Raw genomic sequence first — 18626 nt, forward strand, 5'->3', positions numbered from 1 at the left:
TTACTCGACAAGGGCCTTCCCACTTTGGCATCAACTTGTTGGAATTATTGGCCGATTGAACACGCCGAAGAACAAGGTCGCCTTCCTCAAAGCTTCGGGCATGGACCTTGCGGCTATGGTAGCGGCGCAAGGCTTGCTGGTAGCGCGCTGCTCTCACAGCCGCCCGAACACGATCCTCCTCAGGGAGCGTTGCGTCATCTTGGCGCAGTCGCTCTAGCTCAAGCTCATCATAAGCGAGTACTCGAGGTGACCCGTATATGAGTTCAATGGGGAGAACTGCTTCTGCCCCGTATACCAGGGCGAAGGGTGTCTGGCCGGTGGCTCGATTTGGTGTCGTTCTGATTGACCAAAGAACCGCCGGCAATTCATCAATCCAGCGCCTTCCACTCTTGTGCAGCCTGTCAAAGGTCTTTGTCCTTCAGCCTCGCAGTACTTCAGCATTTGCCCTCTTAGCTTGACCATTTCTTCGTGGGTGAGCAACGGAAGCGAAACAGACTTTGCTGTCGAGGTCTTGGGTATATTGCATGAAGGTGCGGCTTGTGAACTGTGTACCGTTGTCGGTGATGACTCTGTTGGGTACACCAAAACGGCACACTAGTCCCTTGAAGAATTTGATGGCTGACTGAGATGTGACCTTCCTCACTGCTTCCACTTTTGGCCACTTTGTGAACTTGTCGATTGCAACGTACAAGTACTCAAAGCCCCTGACAGCGCGGGGGAAAGGGCCCAGTATGTCGAGCCCCCAGACCGAGAAAGGCCAGGAGAGAGGAATGGTTTGAAGGGCTTGAGCTGGCTGATGAAGCTTCTTTGAATGGAACTGACACGCTTCACACCTGGTGACTAGTGTCGTCGCATCCTGGATGGCAGTGGGCCATAAGAAGCCTTGCCAAAATGCCTTGCCGGCAAGGGCTCTTGACCCTATGTGGGATCCACATATGCCTCCATGTATCTCCGCCAACAGCCCTAGTCCTTCCTCTTGAGGGATACACTTCAATTTCACACCGTTCGACCTCTTTCTGTACAGGACGTCATCGACGAACTGGTACATAGCAGATCGACGGGCTACTTTTTCCGCTTCTTCCTGCTCCTCGGGAAGTTCCCCAGTTTGGAGGAATCAGACGGTATGTTGTGCCCATTCTAGAGCCTGGGGCTCGACGGCAAGGACTAAAGGCGTTTCCTCCGCTACAGGAGCGGCTGTCTCGACGGCAAGAGCTTGATGCTCCGCCGGAGCTAGCCATCCCGTGGCGGGCTCAGTATCTCCGGCAACATCCTCGCCAGCGGCTCCGGGGAGCTCGGTGGGAAAGTACTTGCCGGGCCCTGGTTTCCTTCTTTTGTTTTGCTATGTTGATGGATCAATGGATGGCTGAGTTAGCTGGAGCACAAAGGTACCTGGTTCCACAGGTAGCTTGAGGGCAGCGCGTTTTGACAGGTAATCGGCAATATCATTCTCCGCTCGGGGAACGTATTCTGCATGTATATAGTCAAAACTCTCTTCCATCTTTCTCACTTCATCGACGTAGGCCTTCATCAACGGGCTCTGGTAATCCTTGTTGACTTGCTTGACGACAAGTTGCGAGTCGCCTCTGACGACGAGTTTCTTGATTCCGAGGTCCGCTGCGATCCTAATACCGGCAAGAAGCCCTTCATACTCAGCCGTACTGTTTGTTGACACCTCCCTGGGGAAGTGCATCTGGACCACGTACTTGAGGTGCTCTCCGGTGGGCGCGACAAGTAGTACGCTAGCTCCGGCGCCCTGTAAGGAGAAAGCTCCATCAAAGTACATGATCCAGTCGCAACTTGCCTCCTTGCCGGGGAGAGCAGTCTCTTGGGTTTCTTCGTCAGGCGTCGCGGTCCATTCTGCAATGAACTCCGCCAGGACTCGGCTTTGAATCGTCGAGGTACTCTCAAACTTGAGGCCAAAGCTGGACAGTTCCAGTGCCCACTCTACGATCCTTCCCGTTGCGTCCGGATTGTGCAATATCCGTTGCAGAGGGAGGCGAGTGACGACAGTGATTTCGTGCGCCTGGAAGTAGTGACGCAGCTTCCTCGAGGCCATAAGAAGGCCGAAGAGCAGTTTCTACACACCGGAGTACCTTGATCTAGCCCCCTGCAGAAGGGAGCTAACAAAGTAGACCGGGTGCTCCATCATCTTCTCCTTGGCGGCACTCCAACCGGCTACGTCGTCTCGGCATCGGTGGCATCGGGCTCCGTCGCTGCTATTACCTCATCATCAATTTCTCTCTGCGCCACTAGTGTGGCGCTGACCACCTGGTTCGTTGCCGCCAGGTACAGCAGCAACGGTTCTTGTGGCCTAGGCGCAACTAGTATTGGCGCGGAGGAGAGGTACCTCTTCAAATCTTGCAATGCTGCTTCGGCTTCTGGTGTCCACTCCATCGGGCCCGCCTTTTTCAAAATCTTGAAAAATGGAAGGGCGCGCTCGGCGGACTTGGAAATGAACCTGCTCATGGCGGCAACGCAACCAGCAAGCCGACGCACATCCTTGACTCGCTTGGGCGCTTCAATCCGCTCTATAGCTTTGATCTTGTCCGGATTGGCCTCTATGCCACGCTGTGACACAAAGAACCCGAGAAGCTTGCCAGACGGGACGCCGAAGACGCACTTCTCAGGGTTCAGCTTGAGATTGATCTTGCGTAGGTTTGCAAATGTTTCTTGTAAATCTGATATGAGGGTTGCCCTGTTCTTGGTTTTGACCACTATATCATCCATATAAGCTTCCATATTTCTATGGAGCTGGGGCTCAAAACCGATCTGGACCACCCTTGCAAACGTTGAACCAGCACTCTTCAACCCGAAAGGCATCCGTATAAAGCAATACATACCACATGGAGTGATGAATGCCGTTTTCTCTTCATCTTCCCTTCTCATGAAGATCTGGTGGTAGCCGGAGTAGGCATCAAGGAATGACAACAGATCACACCCAGCTGTGGAGTCAACAATCTGGTCGATGCGCGGCAACGGGAAGGGGTCTTTGGGACAAGCCTTATTAATATCTGTGTAATCAATACACAGCCTCCACTTCCCATTTGCCTTGCGCACTACCACCGGATTTGCCAACCACGTTGGATGGAGCACTCCTCTTACCAAACCCGCTGCTTCCAGTTTCCGGATCTCCTCTGTGATGAACTCTTGTCGTTCCAAAGCTTGCTTTCTAACCTTCTGCTTGACGGGGCGTGCATGAGGACAGACAGCAAGGTGGTGCTCAATCACCTTCCTGGGAACGCCGGGGATGTCGGATGCTTGCCATGCAAACACATCGACATTCACCCGCAGGAAGGTGACGAGCGTGTCTTCCTATTTGCCGTCAAGGGTGGAGCTTATGGTAAAAGTTCCTCCCGTGCCGTCCTCCTTGACAAAAACCTTCTTGGTTCCCGGCGGTGTGGCCCTGGACTTCTTGTTTCTGTCGGTGGAGCTCTCTCGCGCGTCCTCGACGGGAGCGCTACACTCCGAAGAGGTGCACTTGCCGAAGTGGGTGCCTGAGGTCTCGCCGGTCTTCTTCTTTTGCCTTCCCGGGGCTCCAGCGGCAGGAGCAAGCGCCTTAGCAGTGGCGGCTACTGCAACTGCTTGTTGGTAGAGTTGGTCAGCACAAATTAGCGCATCCTTCTTGTCTGATGGGACGGTGATGATCATCACAGGCCCCGGCATCTTGAGGGTGTTGTAGGTGTAATGTGACGCCGCCATGAACTTGGCCAGCGCTGGGCGGCCAAGGATCCCGTTGTAAGGCAAGGGGATCTTGGCAACGTCGAACACAATCCTTTCTGTCCTATAGTTCAGATCACTCCCAAAAGTCACGGGCAACGTCACCTTTCCCTTAGGTTGACTTCTTCCCGGGTTGACCCCCTGAAACGTGCCCGTCTCTTTGAGGTCTTCATCAAGAATCTGTAGTTTCTCGATCACGGCAGGCGAGATTAAGTTCAGACCGGCCCCGCCATCGACTAGCATCTTTGTCACCTTGAGGTTGCGTATTGTTGGTGAAACCAACAATGGCAAGCATCCGACTGCAGTAGTGCGATCAGGGTGATCCTCAGTGTCAAAAATGATAGGTGTGCTGGACCACTTCAGCGGCCTTTGGGCATCAAACGACGGTTCCGCCGCTGTAATCTCACGCGCCCACTGTTTAAGATGGCGGTGAGAGGTATGCAGTGAGGCGCCGCCATCGACGCACATGGCCTCTGTAGCTTTCTGAAATCCTTGGTCACCAGACTCATCGTCCTCTTCGTGATCATCGTCTTCTGGTTTTTTGTCACGGCCCCGGGCGGGCCTCTCCCGCTGTTTATCCTTGCCGCGACGGCCCGCCTGGCCGTCATGCTTCTTGCCGGACCCCTCAACACCGTCCTAGCCTTTCTCCTTGTCCCGCCTCTCATATTCAGCCCTCTGCTTCTCAGCAAGGAGCTCAACCTATCGGCAGTTCTGGAGATCATGGCCTTTGGTGCAATGGATCTTGTAGTATTGCTTGTCGGAGTTTCCTGGCTTCTCGGGAGCCGCCAAGGCCCGGCAGGCGACATATCCGGCAATTTCCTTGCCGGGGTCATCTGCCTTGGTTTTCTTGGCGGAGCCGGAGTCGCCAGATCCCTCGACGGCAAGCACAGCTTTACCTTTGCACTTCCTGCTGCGGCGCCGGCCTTTCTTCGCCGGGGCGGCAATATCCTCATCTGAGGAGTCGGTTTCCACGCCGGCATCTTCGCCGGGGTACTTCCTTCCCTCTTCAGCTCGGGCACATCTGTCAGCAAGAACATAGAGGTCTGCCACATCTTTCACCTTGTTCATTGCCAGTTCTTCGCGCATCTTGCGGTTACGCACGTTCTGATGGAACGCGCTGATGATGGCGGAAGGGTGAACATCAGGGATATTGTACTATACCCGGCTGAACCTCTGTATATACTTGCGCAGACTCTCGCCTCCCTTCTAGGGAATGACATGCAGGTCGCTTGCTTGGCCATGGGCTTGGTGACCTCCAGTGAAGGCGCCCACAAACTCATGGCACAAATCCGACCAGGAGGAAATAGAGTCTACTGGCAAGTGCATCAACCACGACATGGCGTTGGTTTAAGAGCCAATGGAAAGTAATTCGCAAGCACCTTATCGTCGCGGGCTCCGGCGGCTTGCATCGCGATGGCATAGATGCTGAGGAACTCAGACGGGTGAGTCTTGCCGCTATACTTTTCGCCAACATCAGGTTTGAAGGTGCGGTGAGTGGGCCACTGGAACTGCCGCAGCTCACGGGTAAAAGCTGGACAGCCTATCTCGTAAGGTAGGCCTCCAGGGCTCTCCGGGGCCGGGTGGTTCACAGCAGGCCCTGCTCGCCTGTCTGACTGGTGGCTCGCTCCGCGTCGGTGCTCGATAGTGGTTCGAGCGTCTTCATGGGCTCGTTCCCGAAGAACTTGGCTGGTCACAGTGGGTCCACGGGTCAAACGATGCTATGGAGATGGCATCACCCGCAACGTCGCGACGAGCCGACATCCGCGGTACCGGATGGGGAAGAGGCGAATGCACCATGGTCGCGGCGCCGCCGGCTTTTCCGCCACTGGTCCGCGGGACTCCATCGGAGCGTTGACCCGGGGGCCCCACCAGACTTGGTTCATCTTTGTTGGCCACCGCAACATGGCTTCGGATAGTGGCTCCCCATTCGTCAAGTTTCCCCGTGGTGGGAGGAAAGTCGAGGAGCAACTGCGCGCGCGCCAGGGCCTCTGCTGGCGTCGGTGGCAGCGAAACCTGCATGGATCGCGACGCGCTTCGACTTCTGACCATGTCAGAAGGAGCTCTATCACGACCCGCGGTCACATGCCGTTTTCACCAGTGCCTCGGCGAGTGGGCAGGTCTTCTACGTCCCGGGAGTGGCACTCGGGGCTCTTCCCGCGGCGACGCCCGGGATCTTCGGCGTGATTACGCCGTTCGTCGCGCGCTGCCTGGGAGGAGCGCGCTGTTGACGCCGGCATGGGACTCTTGGAGGCCCTCACGTCGCCTTCGGGCGGGGCGGCGATGACCTTGGAAGGCCCCGCTCCACCCGCGAAGGACTTGGTTCCGCCTTTGGATTTGGCGACGTGTGTCCCGTTACCAGGCGCACAAACATCGCCGCCTCCCAAACTCCGGCTGCTGGGATGGTGTTGGTGTTCGCGAGCAGCGCCCCGGGTCCTCTCTGTGACCGGTCCGCTGCTCGCCCGTGTCGGGACGGGCTGTCCGGCTTCCGACTGGCCAACCGCCACCGTCGTCTTCTTCTTGGGCACCATGATGATGAAGAAGCGCCGAACTAACTGCTAAAGTTTATTCTCACAACTGCGCCCCCTACCTGGCGCGCCAAAGATGTCGGTGGTGAGGAACGCCACCTATGGGATCATAAGAATCCCTACTACGGTTAGCGGGGCACGGGGTCGTGGGAAGAGCGGATCTAATAGGTAGCACATAGTTTGTTTATCCAGGTTCGGGCCGCAAGGATGCGTAAAACCCTACTCCTGCTTTGGTGGATTGTATATCTGTGTTCTTGAGCTAGCTATGGGGCGTGAGGAGCTCCAAAAAGCCGAATCCTTCTCCTGGTCGCCTCGGGCCTCCTTTTATAGAAAAAGGGGTTGCCACAGTGGCACACAGGAGGTGGAAAGGGTGCAGTGACGCGAGGTTATCCCTCGCATTACATGACAAGGCGCATTTAATGCGTCTTGCTTAGGTGTCCTTGCTTTATCGGGGACGGGGGAGAAACCTGTCTCATCCGTTGCCGCTCCTTCTTGTGTCGACACGCGCCCTGGCCAGCGACGCCTGCGATGCCATGTAGGTAGGCAGGCAGCTGAGGTGGTGCAGTGGTGGGTCTTCACGAAGATCTACATGCCGCCACGCATGTGCCTGCCCAGCTGGTTGGGTCGGCAGCTGCATGCATGCGGTGGTGGAGGTTTAGTCGGCGTGGTCCTGATGGTGGCCCTGCGGGTGTCCTCGGCGAGGGCCTTGCCGGGGCCCCGGCAAGGGTCTTGCCTAGGCGCTTGCTGTCATCCCCGGCAAGGCGCTTGCCGGGGGCCTTGTGGTCTTCCTCGGCCGGGATCCCGCCAAGGGTTGTCGTCTCCTTAGTGCGTATCTGATCTTGAATGTCTTCACGAAGATCTGCATGCCGCCACGGGGATGTCTCCCGAATCCTTGCCCTTTGGGGGCAGTGGACTCAAGGGTGATTCGCTCCATAGGCACGTGACGAGTCGCCACGGCAAGGGTCTTGCCGGGGCTACTAGAACTGTCTCCCGGCAAGGATCTTGCCGGGGGAGTCCGCTTCGTCCCTTTTGCTCTTTGTGGTCTTGGCCTTGGCGTCATTCTAGTCCTCTTGAGCTTCGGTCTTACCCTGTCTCACCTCCCTTGCCTTGCTTGGTGTGGTGGTGCCCGTGGCTCAGACTGCCCGTGCCCAGTTATAGGGGTACAAAAAGTGTACCCCTCTTTTTGCACACCGACAAAAAAGTTGGCCGAAATGACATATTTTAAACCCATCATTTTCAATTCGTTCATGACATCCTTTGCAAACCATCAATTTCTTCATTGGAAGTTATCTTGGTATAGATTTCACCTAAAGCCTTCCATTGGGAATGTTGCTCTTTGTGATGATTACCTATGATCCAAGTTTTTCTTATCACCTCGTTGGGAGAAGCTTTCTATCTTTTCTAGCTCTCAATCAAATCTTTTGCCCGTGAGTGGCAGGTGGTCACCTCATAATTTTGAGATGTCTTCCATTAGCCCACATCAAGCTTATGCTTTCGTTGTTGATAATCCAACAACTCCGTTCTAGCATCTGTTGTAAGCGCGCTATCTCAAGATCTTCTTTCCCTCCGTTCATTCCATTCCACTCTTTCATTTCATTCCGGAGGCTTTGTATTGTTGCTATATTCACCCATCATCTCGTTTTGTCAAATATCATGTTCTTTTCATGCTTGTCCATTTAACCGGAGTATCGTGCCCTCTTTTCAAGTTCTCTCATCCTATCAAGTTTTGCCTCCCTTCTCAACCGGAGTGCTGTCCGAAATCTTTTTACCCATTATGCCATTCTTTCAATAGTTCCGGAGTTAGTGTGTTGTGGATTTCATCAAGTATACTCTCATCTTGTCAAGTTCAGGTTCAATTCCTTCTATTTACAGTCGGAGTGCTGCCCAAATTATATCATTCTTTTTCCTTCTCTATCTCGTTTTAACCTGAGTGTTGTGGCTATCATTCCTCTTCTAACCGGACTCTCATCCAAGTGCTTTCATTTTGCCAAGCTCATATTCTTTACCTTCCTTTTCCGACCGGAGTATTATCGTAATTGATCTTTATCGTTCCATGTACATCTCGTTTCAACCGGAGTGCTTGCATGTACTTCTTTTCCTTTGTAACCCTTTTCTTATGTCTTTCAACCTACAAGATTCTAGTAATGTTCCTCGTTCCTCTTTTCTAACGGAGTGTTTTCAACTTTGTTCATCTTGTTGTATTCTTCTTTCAAATTTTTTAACCTCTCAAGGTTCATTGGTTTCACTCGTTTGTCAAAGAAGCAACTTAGTTTTACCTCTTCTCTTTTCTCTTCCATTTGTCCCTCCGGTGCCATTCTAGATCTCGGGACTAGATCCTCTCATAGTGGTGGAGTGTTGTGACGCCCCGAGGCCGACGCGCCAGGTGTCTTCCAGTTATTCGTTGTTGTTGCCTTGTCTTTCGCTTGCGTGTTGCATCTTGCCATGTCATCATCCGCATTACATCATCATGTTTTCAAAACTTGCATCCGTCCCGGTCTCCTTGTTCCGTCCGTGTCCGTTCTAAGCCCAGACACACTTGCACGCGCCCGCGGCATGTCCGAAATAGTATTTTATAAGTGGCCGGAAAATGTTCTCGGATTGGGTTGAAAATTGGCATGCGGTCTTATTATAGTGTAGATAGACCGCCTGTCAAGTTTCATCACATTCAGAGTTCGTTTGATAGCCCAACTGGTAAACTATAGTGGCATTATAGCCGGTCTATCATCGGACGTTTTCGGTGTCTGGAAACAGATGTCGGCCCCTCTCTCTCTCTTCTCCCGCTCGCAGTCTCGCCACAGCCCACCTAGTCCATACTCCTTCCCCTCTTCGCTTCCGGAGTTGTCCGATGCGATCGCACGGCCCGAAACCCTCTCTGCTCAGTGCATCAAACCCCCCTCGCGTGCGCGTCCGAAAAGCTGTCCCGGACCTGACCCGGACAGTCGTCACCATTGGATCCAGATCATCCCCAAACGTCTACAAAATGTCACCGTTTTCTTATTTGGACTCCCTAGCCTATTCTTTCTGAACCGTCCGATTTCGATCGGATGATCCAAACTTCCTCGTTCCCTTATATTTATAGCCCAATCTCACCTAATCTAGCCAAAACCCTAGATTTTCGGTAGTATGTCCCATCGTCGCCGCCACATTCCAAATCCTCCTCACGTTCATCCCCGATCCAAAAATTCCCTCATCGAATTGCACACCCAGCCAACCAGAACGAGCCACTCCTCCTGATCCACCTCGTCCTCGCGCCTGAGACCCCCAGCTGAACCCAGCTCCTCCTCCAACCAGAACGAGCGCCACCGCCGCCGTTTGGAGAGCCGCCGTACCGGAGATGAGTGCCTCGCGCCCGTCTTTTATCCTTCCTTCCATTCTTCTTTCCCCTCCCTCACATCTCTCTCCCTCTATTTGCTTGTAAAGGGAGCTCCGACGCCTCGAAGCTGCAGCACCGCCGTAGACTCGCCATGGCCATCCTCTCCTTCCTCGTCTTGCCGGAGATGCCCCGTCTTCGCCATGTCCCGCTGCTGCTGGGCCTCTGCATTCACACATCGTTCTAGGGAGGAAGCCCTCGCGCCTGCTCCTTCCCGTCTGCTCGAGCGCTGCAGACCTCTCGCCCCTGGATCCAGACGCCATCGAGCTCCCGTGCCGGCCCCTCACCATCCTGCCATCCCACCGGAGCCCTCAGCTCGCCGGAGTAGGGCCAAGTACCCCTGTAGGGTTTGAACTTTCGAAAGTCGTGCCCGCGATTATGGGCAGATGGGAATTTGTTAATGTCCGGTTGTAGAAAACATGAAGTTGATCTTAATTAAAATACATCAACCACGTGTGTAGCCGTGATGGTCTCTTCTCGGCGGGGTCCGGGAAGTGAACACGGCGTTGGAGTTATGCTTGACGTAAGTTGTTCTAGGATCACTTCTTGATCATAGTTTCTCGTCCGTGCTTTGCCTTCTCTTCTCGCTCTCATTTGCGTATGTTAGCCACCATATATGCTAGTCGCTTGCTGCAGCTCCACCTCATACCTTTTACCTTTCCCATAAGCTTAAATAGTCTTGATCGCGAGGATGTGAGATTGTTGAGTCCCCGTGACTCACAGATGCTTCAAAAACCAGCTTGCAGGTGTCGTTGAACCGTGCAGATGACGCAACCAAGCTCAAGGAGGAGCTCGTGGAAGATCTTGTCCTTTATGTTGTTTCGTTCTAGTTGATCAGTAGTGGAGCCCAGTCGGGACGATCGGGGATCTGTGTAGCATTTGGGGTAGTCCACTTTTATTTTGGTTCCATAGTCGGACCTTGTTTGTATCTAGATGATGTAATGCTTTATTCATGTAATTGTGTGAAGTGGAAATTGTAAGCCAACTATGTATCTCTTTCCCTTATGTATTAGATGGGTTGTGTGAAGATTACCTCACTTGCGACATTGCTTTCAATGCGGTTATGCCTCTAAGTCGTGCTTCGACACGTGGGAGATATAGCCGCATCAAGGGCGTTAGACGATCCTAGGATCATATCTCCTCAGAAACTTTGTCAGCTAAATATCAACGTGTGTGGTTTGCCCTTACTGAGGTGCAGGTTGGCAAGGAAGATGCCAAACTGCATGTCGGATAAGATATTTTCTGAGCAAAATTATAACTGAGTACAATACAAGCCGGTTCTGTAGGACTCGTTGGTCGACCTACGAGATGCCAATGTGGAATTTTTTAATTCTAAGAGGCCATGCTGGATCTGTGGGGACTCATCGGTCAACCTATGAGATGCCGCCGCGGAATTTTTTGCTTCTAAGAGCCCATAGGCCGGCTCTGCGGGGACCTATCGGTCGATCTGTGAGATGTCAGCATGGAATTATTTTGCTTCTAAGAGTCCACAGGAAGGCTCTACAGGGACCCATTGGTCAACCTGCGAGATGTCAGCATGGAATTTGTTTACTTATAAAAGCCCATAGGCCAACTCTACGGGGACCCATCGGTCAACCTGCAAGATGCCGACGTGGAAATTTTTGCTTCCAAGAGCCCATGATACGTCTCCAACGTATCTATATTTTTTTTATTGTTTCATGTTGTTATATTATCAATCTTGGGTGTTTATATTCATTTTATAGCAACTTTATATCATTTTTGGGAAAAACCTACTGACATAGTGCCTAGTGCCAGTTGTTGTTTTTTACTTCACATAATATCTGTATCAAACGAAGTCCAAATGCAGCAAAACTTTTTGGAGGTTTTTTTCTGCCCAGAAGACACCCAAAAGGCCAAGGAGGTGCACCGGAGGAGGCCCGTGGGGACAACTAGGCACCAGGGCGCACTAGAGTCCCTAGGCACGCCCTAGTGGGTAGTGGGGCCCAAGGAGGCTTTTCCACCGCCTCTTAGCTCTATAAGTACCCAAATATTCTAGAAACCCTAGCGGAGTCAAGAAATCAGAGTTTCCGCTGCTGCAAGTTCCAGAACCACGAGATCCAATCTAGAGCCCTTTTCTGGCACCTTCCCGGAGGGGGAAACCATCACAGAGGGGTTCATCATCCTCATTGGTGCTCCTTCGATGATGTGTGAGTAGTTTACCACAGAACTACGGGTCCGTAGGTAGTAGCTAGATGGCTTGTTCTCTCTTTTTGATCTTCAATACAATGTTCTCCTCGATGTTCTTGGAGATCTATTTGATGTAACTCTTTTTTGCGATGTGTTTGTTGGGATCCGATGAACTGTGAATTTATGATAATATGTATCTATGAATATTATTTGAGTCTTTGTTGAACTCTTAAATGCATGATTGTTATAGCCTTGTATTTCTTCCCCGAAACTTTGGTTTGGTTTTGGCCAACTAGATTGATTTTTCTTGCCATGGGAAGAGGTGCTTTGTGATGGGTTCGATCTTGCGGTGCTCATTCTTAGTGATAGAAGGAGACACGACACGCATGTATCATTGCCATTAAGGATAAAAGGATGGGGCCTATTCCTACATGAATAAATCTTCTCTACATCATGTCATCTTTCTTATTGGATTACTTTGTTTTTCCATGAACTTAATACACTAGATGCATGCTGGATAGTGGTCGATGTGTGGAGTAATAGTAGTACATGCAGAATCGTTTTGGTCTACTACTCTTGGACGTGATTCCTATATACATGATCATTGCCTTGGATATCCTCATAATTATTTGCTCTTCTATCAATTGCCCAACAGTAATTTGTTTACCCATCGTATGTTATTTTCTCGAGAAGCCTCTAGTGAAATCTACGCCCCCGGGTCTATTTTCCATCATATTGTTTTCATATCTATTATCCAAAATTCCAAAAATACCTTGTTGCACTTTTTCTTTACCTATTTTATTTTGTGTTTTTGTTAGATTTATTTATCCGATCTCATACAATTTAATCTATCTCAATACCGAGGAGGGATTGACAACCCCTGTTATGTGTTGGGTTGAAAGTTTTTTTTATTTGTGTGAAGGTACTACTTACATAGTTTGGTGGATCCTCCTACTGCATTGATACCTTGGTTTCATAACTGAGGGAAATACTTACCTTTGATGTGTTGTATCATCCTCTCCTCTTTGGAGAAATACCAACGCAGATACAAGCAATCAGCCCACAGGACAACTTTGTGGGGACCCGTCGGTCGACCTGCGAGATGCCAGCATGGAAAATTTTGCTTCAAAGAGGCCCCGGCCTGGCTCTACAGGGACCCATCAGTTGACCTGCAAGATGACGATGTGGAATTTTTAGCTTCTAAGAGCCCCTGGGCCGGCTCTGCGGGGACCTATCGGTCGACCTTGGAGACACGGGTGCCGCGTATTGCTTTTGCTGGGAAAATCGAGTTTCCTTTTTGAATTTTATTACTTTGACTCAATCTTGACATTGAAATGCATAGTTACCAGTCTCGCATTTCTACCTCTAAGATAACTTCTTAGAGTGTTTTCCGATGCTAGCCCTTAGCCGTTGTTGCGGTGCCTGGAGGCAATTGGGTTCAGAAATCCAGGCAATCCGACCTGTAAAGCCTAAATGTACACTCGCGAGACAGCATGTGTGTATTGGGCAGGTAATAGCCCCTGGTTCAGTCTGTGACCTCGGTAACCGGCTGCAACCTAGTCAAAGTCGTGTTGGGGAACTAAGTAGAACAAAATCGCCCCACGATCACCCAAGAACAGTATGAAGATGCATTAATGGTTTGGATTCGATCGTTACTGACTCTGAGTTGCAATGGAAGTAGATGATTCGGTGTAGATTGTACTTGGAGTCCCTCGAATCGTAGATGAACGATCCCACGAACAGTCCCTCGAACAGAAGGCCGAAAGCACGGCCTCTCTACGAGTTGCAAGCGTACGGTCTTCACGATCCGGTAGCGCTTTGTCGTCCAGAGTTAATCATCGCCGGAGAATTAGAGGGGGGGATTAGAACCACAATGGGCTTCTAATTATGAGGATTGGAGAATCTAGTTCAAGATGCAATTGATCAACAAGGACCAACTAGAACTAGAGGTAGAGAACTAGAGGAGGCTCCAAAACTTGTGTCTCCAAAGACAAAAATCCTCTAGTATATATAGGTTGGAGGAGAGGGGAGGGGGCGCCAAGAGGGGGAAGGTTTCCCTTCCCCCTTAGCCAGCCAAGGAGGGGGAAACTCCCTCCAATTCGGCCTCCCACCCTTCCTTCCCCAAGTGGAAGGGGGCGCCTCCTTATTGGGCCCAAGTGGCCCAAGTAGCTTTCCACTACTTGGCATTTTTAGGCCCATTGATATTTAAATATAAAACCTCCTAATCATATTTAGATCCTTTTAATATTAATTTATCATCATCAAAACTATTTCCGCCTATATATAATTTATTGGTAATACCCGGTATTACCCGATAAACTTTGAAACCGCTTCGTTGACCTTGAAACGCTTCCGGTTCATCTCGAAACTATTTCGAATATTAATGAAATATTTTCACAAATATATTCTTGTTACTCCCGTCCTACTAATACTCAGTAGATCGTTATTACCTTAAGCTTGTGATCCTGTAGGTTCGATAAAACATAGACATCAACAAAACCCCTTTGTTCAATGACCGATAGTGGAACCGTGGACGTCCATATCGATCACTATGAGTACACGAATGACATTCATGTGAATCTATGGTTATCATGTGCTCTTAACTTTGCTTTGCGATTCTTTACAAAACCCAAGGTGAGTGATACGTCCATTTTATGTTGATATTTATTGCATTATGGACTATTATTTCACTTTAGGGTACAATTCTTATGCCTTTTCTCTCTTATTTTACCAGATTTATATGAAGAGGGAGAATATCGGCAACTGGAATTCTGGACCGAAAAGGAGCAAATCTGAGATACCTATTATGCACAAATCCAAATGTCTTGAAACTTTACGGAGAATTGTTTTGGAATATATAAAAAATATTGGGTGAAGAAATAATAGAAGGGGACCCACCACGTTGCCACAAGCCTGGGGGTGCGCCCTGCCCCCAGGGCGCGCCTCCCGAGCTTATGAGCCCCTTGGCCAGCCCCAAGTGTTTATCTTCTTCTATATGAAGGGTTTTGACCTATGAAAAATCATAAGGAGGCTTTCAGGACGAAGTGCCGCCGTCTCGAGGCGGAAGTTGGGCAGAAGCAATCTAGGGCCCCGTAGGAGCTACTCTGCTGGAGAAACTTCCCTCCGGGAGGGGGAAATCGAAGGCATCGTCATTACCAACAATCTTTTCATCGTGGGAGGGTCAATATTCATCAACATATTCACCAGCACCATCTCCTCTCAAACCCTAGTTCATCTCTTGTATTCAGTCCTTGCCTCAAAACCTCAGATTAGTACCTGGGGGTTGCTAGTAGTGTTGATTACACCTTGTAGTTGATGCTAGTTAGTTTATTTGGTGGAAGACAATATGTTCAGATCCTTAATGATATTTATTACCCCTCGGATCTTGAACATGAACATGCTTTGTGAGTAGATAGTTTTGTTCCTGAGGACATGGGAGAAGTCTTGTTATAAGTAATCATGTGAATTTGGTATTCGTTCGATATTTTGATGAGATGTATGTTGTCTTTCCTCTAGTGGTGTTATGTGAACGTTGACTACATGACACTTCACCATGATTTGGGCCTAGGGGAAGGAATTGGGAAGTAGCAAGTAGATGATGGGTTGCTAGAGTGACACACGCTTAAACCCTAGTTTATGTGTTGCATCGTAAGGGGCTGCTTTGGATCCACGTGTTTCATGCTATGGTTAGATTTATATTAATTCTTCTTTCGTAGTTGCAGATTCTTGTGAAATGGGTTAACAATAAGTGGGAGGCCTGTCCAAGTAAGAATAGCAACCAAGCAACGGTCCACCCACATACCAAATTATCAAAGTAGAGAACGTGAATCATATGAGCATGATGAAAACTAACTTGACGACAATTCCCATGTGTCCTCGGGAGCACTTTGCCTTATAAAAGAGTTCGTCCAGGCTTGTCCTTTTCTATAAAAAGGATTGGGCCACCTTTCTGAACTTTTGTTACACTTGTTACTTGTTGTCCGTTATGAAATACCTTGCTACAAAACTGCTCGTTATCGATAGTTTCAGTGCTGGTAGAAAACACCTTGCTTAAAACCGCTTGTCATTTCCTTCTGCTCCTCGTTGGGTTCGACACTCTTACTTATCGAAAGGAATATGATTGATCCCCTACACTTTGGGTCATCAAGAATCTTTTTTGGCGCCATTGCCGGGGAGTGAAGTGCCTTTGGTGACTGGAATTTGGTAAGGGAACATTTATATTACATGCTAAAATTTATTATCACTTGTCACTATGGAAAATGATCCTTTCAGGGGCTTGTTTGGCGTATCTTCACCTCGATCGGAAGAACAAAGAGTTCCTCGTCAACCTACTTCACCTACTAAAAATATTTATTATGAAATTACTTCGGGTATGATAGAGAAACTGCTAGCTAATCCTTATGCGGGAGATGGAACACTACATCCTGATATGCACCTAATCTATGTGGATGAAGTCTGTGGATTATTTAAGCTTGCAGGTTTACCCGAAGATGAAGTCAAGAAGGAAGATTTGGCTTTATCTTTGAAGGGAAAAGCATTGTCATGGTATAGGCTATGTGATGATATTGGAGCTTGGGACTGGAACTGATTGAAATTGGAATTTCATCAGAAGTTTTATCCTATGCATTTGGTTCATTGTGATTGGAATTATATATATAATTTTTGGCCTCATGAAGGAGAAAGTATCAGTCAAGATTTGGGGGAGGCTTAAGTAAATGTTATATTCATGCGCCAATCATGACGTCTTAAGAGAAATTATTATTCAGAATTTTTATGCTCGACTTTCTCGTAATGTTCAATCCATGCTTGATACTTCTTGTACTAGTTCTTTTATGAAGAAAACTATTGAATTCAAATGGGATCTTTTGGAAATAATTAAACACAACTCTGAAGATTGGGATCTTGACGAAGGTAAGGAGTCGGGTATAAAGCTTGTGTTTGATTGTGTTAAAACTTTTATGGATACCGATGCTTTTCATAATTTTAGCACTAAATATGGGCTTGACTCTGAGATAGTTTCTTCTTTCTGTGAATCATTTTCTACTCATGTTGATCTCCCTAAGGAGAAGTGGTTTAAATATCATCTTCCCGTTGAAGTAAGAATAGTAGAACCCATTGAAGCTAGAGAAGAAACTACTAGTTATAATGTTGATCCAGTTATTCCTACTACTTACATTGAGAAACCACATTTTCCTATTTGGATAAAAGAACATGCTAAAGTTTTAGCTGTGGTCCGCAAAAGTTATACAAGAACACCTACACCCTCCGAACAAATTAAAGTTGAACCTCATGTTGCTATGGTTAAAGATCTCTGGGTCGATAATATTGATGTGCATGTTATTTATTTCTATGATGATGCCACTATAATTGCCAAACCAGATGAAAAGGACAAAAATAAACCTATTGTTGGCATGCATGTTGTCTCTGTTAAAATTGGAGATCATTGTTATCATGGCTTATGTGATTTGGGTGCTAGTGTGATTGATATCCTGTTTACCTTATATCAAGAAATTATGTATGATATTGCACCTACTGACATAGAAGTTATTGATGTTACTATTAAGCTTGCTAATAGAGACACTATCACACCACTTGGGATTGTTAGAGATGTTGAAGTCTTGTGTGGGAAAATAAAATACCCTACTGATTCTCTAGTTCTTGGTTCCGGACAAGATGATTTTTGTCCCATTATATTTGGTAGACCTTTCTTGAACATGGTTAATGCTAAAATTGATTACACCACGGAAACTGTTAGTGTAAATTTTGGTGATGTGTCTCATGAATTTAATTTCTCCAAATTTTGTAGACAACCTCATGATAAAGAATTACCTAGTAAAGATGAAATAATTGATCTCGCTTCTATTGTCGTGCTTCCTACTGATCCTTTAGAACAATATTTGCTATACCATGAAAATGATATGCATATGAAAGAAAGAAATGAAATAGATGAGATATATTTTAAACAAATGCATGTTTTGAAGCACAATTTGCCTGTTGAGACTCTTGGAGATCCTCTACCACCCAAGAGCGATCCTGTGTTTGAGCTTAAACAATTACCTAATACTCTCAAATATGCTTATCTCGATGAAAAGAAGATATATCATGTTATTATTAGTGCTAACCTTTCAGAGCATGAAGAAAAGAGATTATTGAAAAATCTGAGGAAGCATTGTGCCACTATTGGATATACTCTCGATGATCTTAAGGGCATTAGTCCAACTCTATGTCAACATAAAATTAATATGGAACCTGATGCTAACCCATTTGTTGATCACCGGCGATGGTTAAATTGTAAGATGAAATAAGTGGTAAGAAATGAAATATTAAAGCTTCTGGAAGCAGGTATAATCTATCCCATAGCTGATAGTAGATGGGTTAGTCCTGTTCATTGTGTCCCTAAGAAGGAAGGTATTACTGTTGTTCCTAATGACAAAAATGAGCTTATTCTACAAAGAATTATCACAGGTTATAGAATGGTAATTGATTTAGAAAATTAAACAAAGCTACTAGGAAAGATCATTATCCTTTACCTTTCATCGATCAAATGCTAGAAAGACTATCAAAATATACACATTCCTGTTTTCTAGATGGATACTCTGGTTTTTCCCAAGTACCCGTGTCACAAGAGGATCAAGAAAAAACTACTTTTACATGCCCTTTTGGTACTTTTGCTTATAGATGTATGCATTTTGGTTTATACAATGCACCTGCTACCTTTCAAAGATGTATGGCTGCTATATTCTCTGACTTTTATGAAAATATTGTTGAGGTTTTCATGGATGATTTTTCTGTTTATGGAACTTCTTTTGATGATTGTTTAAGCAACCTTGATCGAGTTTTGCAGAGATGTGAAGAAACTAATCTTG

This window comes from Triticum dicoccoides, chromosome 3A (assembly GCF_002162155.2).
Source record: "Triticum dicoccoides isolate Atlit2015 ecotype Zavitan chromosome 3A, WEW_v2.0, whole genome shotgun sequence".
NCBI classification, from domain to species: Eukaryota; Viridiplantae; Streptophyta; class Magnoliopsida; order Poales; family Poaceae; genus Triticum; species Triticum dicoccoides.